Raw genomic sequence first — 2,543 nt, forward strand, 5'->3', positions numbered from 1 at the left:
CACCCACCACTCACCACCACCAGCCGGCCTCAGGCCTCGATGTCCTGGGACATTTCCGGGGTGGGGTGTGCTGTCCCAGGTCTCACCGCCATTCATGAAGTGGTGGAGACTGCCTGCCTGCAGGCCTTTATAAGAGCCGCTGGCTGGCTGTCCGGGGAGGCCTCCTGGCTGCACCTGCCGCAGTGCACAGGCTGGCTGAGGTGCACGGGAGCCTGCCGGCCTCTCTCTGCCCGTGTCCATCCATGAAATTCCAGCCGCGGCTCCCCGCGATGGCCCTCCCAACACCTTTGGACAGCACAATCCCCGTGGAAGCCTGGGGACGGGGACGGCGAAGGAGACTCGTTTGGACCCAGAGCCAAAGTGGGGCCCTGTGAGCCTGCTTTGAACGGAACCCGTACCCAGGCATCACCACCAGAGAATGGCTGGCCCAGGCCATCAGCTTTCCGGAGCCCTGGGTCCAGATTTGGTTTCAGAATGAGAGGTCATGCCAGCTGAGGCAGCACCGGCAGGAATCTCTGCCCTGGCCTGGGAGACGTGGCCCACAAGAAGGCAGGCAAATGCGGACCACCGTCACCGGATCCCAGACTGCCCTTCTCCTCCAAGCCTTTGAGAAGGATCGCTTTCCAGGCATCGCCGCCAGGGAAGAGCTGGCCAGAGAGACGGGCATCCCGGAGTCCAGGATTCAGATCTGGTTTCAGAATCGAAGGGCCAGGCACCCGGGACAGGCTGGCAGGGAACCCGCGCAGGCAGACGGCCTGTGCAACGCGGCCCCTGGCAGGTGTCACTCTGCTCCCTCGTGGGTCGCCTTTGCCCACACAGGCGTGTGGGGAACGGGGCTTCCCGCACCCCACGTGCCCTGTGTGCCTGGGAATCTCCCACAGGGGGCTTTGGTGAGCCAGGGAGCAAGGGCCGTCCCCATGCTCCAGCCCAGCCAGGCCGCGCCGGGAGAGGGGATCTCCCAACCTGCCCCGGCACGCGGGGAATTTGCCTAAGCCTCCCCGGCTCCTCCGGAAGGGGCGCTCTCCCACCCTCAGGCTCCTTGGTGGCCTCCCCACCCGGGCAAAAGCCGGGAGGACCGGGACCCGCAGCGGGACAGCCTGCCAGGCCCTTGCGCGGTTGGACAGCCTGGGCCTGCTGAAACGGGGCCACAGGGCCAAGGTGTGCTTGCGCCACCCATGTCCCAGGAGAGTCCGTGGTGGGGCTGGGGCCGGGGTCCCAAGGTAACCGGGGCGGCGTGGGAACCCCAAGCCGGGGCAGCACCACCTCGCCAGCCCGTGCCCCCTGATGCCTCCGCACGGCAGGGACAGATGCAATGCTTCCCGGCACCCTCCCAGGTGCTCCAGGAGCTGGGGCGCTCATCTGCACTCCCCTCCGGCCTGCTGCTGGGTGAGCTCCTGGCGAGCCCGCAATTTCTGCAGCAGGCTCTACATTTCCTAGAAACGGAGGCCCCAGGGGACTTGGAGTCCTTGGAAGAGGCCACCTCGCTGGAAGCACTCCTCAGCGAGGAAGAATATCGGGCTCTGCTGGAGGAGATTTAGGACGTGGGGTTGGGAAGGGGTCGGGTCGGGGCAGGGCGGTGGCCTCTCTTTCACGGGGAACACCTGGCTGAATATGGAGGGGCGTGTGTTCTCCCCAACCCCTCCACTGGGCTGACGGGCCTGGGATTCCTGCCTTCTAGGTCTAGGCCCGGTGAGAGGCTCCACCCAGCGGAGAACTGCCATTCTTTCCTGGGCACGCAGAACTTTAGCTCTCTTTCCCAGCCTCCTGGCTAGACCTGCGTTCATTGTGCACCATGGCTGACGTGCAAGGGAGCCCGCTGGCCTCTCTGTGCCCTTGTCCATCCGTGAAATTCCGGCTGAGGCTCTCGCAACACCTTCTGATACTGTTTAGTCAAAGCCTGGAGAATAGTTACATCTCCTGGATGATCAGTTCAGAAATATGTCACAATGCCCTCTCCCAGCGGAGCCTAGAGAAGATTTGCATAATTTGGGTGATTAGAGCAGAGATATATCACAATGTCCCCTGTACAAAAAGCCTGGAAATGATTTACATCACCTCGGTGATCAGTGCATATGTATGTCAGAAATCCCCAGTAGGCTGAACCTAGACAAGGGTTACATCACTTAGGTGATCAGTGTAGAGATAAGTGAAAATTCCCGTGTAGACAGAGCCTTGACAAGTGTTACATCACCTAGTGATCAGTGCATGGATAAGTCGTAAAGCCTCCTGTAGGCAGAGTGTAGACAAGTGTTTATTCCCTGGGGTGGTCAGTGCAGAGGTATGTGACAAAGCCCCTGTAAGCAGAACCTTGACAAGGGTTACATCACCTGTTTGATCAGGGGAAATGTATATCACAAAGCCCCCTGTAGGCAAAGCCCAGACAGTTGTTACATCACCTGGGTGAGCAGTGGAGAGATCTGTCACAATGCCCCTGTAGGCAGAGCTTAGACAAGTGTTACATCACCTGTGTGATCAGTGCAGTGATATGTCACAAAAATCCCAGTAGACAGAGCCTAGACAAGAGTTAAATCACCTGGGTGATC

General features: G+C 60.2%; 1 pseudogene; it reads left to right on the top strand.

The window, feature by feature from the left end:
* The first annotated feature begins 269 nt into the window (after nucleotides 1-269).
* Nucleotides 270-1,538, top strand: LOC134808402 (double homeobox protein 4-like protein 4; annotated as a pseudogene).
* The last annotated feature ends 1,005 nt before the right edge of the window (nucleotides 1,539-2,543 follow it).

This window comes from Pan troglodytes, chromosome 15 (assembly GCF_028858775.2).
Source record: "Pan troglodytes isolate AG18354 chromosome 15, NHGRI_mPanTro3-v2.0_pri, whole genome shotgun sequence".
NCBI lineage: Eukaryota > Metazoa > Chordata > Mammalia > Primates > Hominidae > Pan > Pan troglodytes.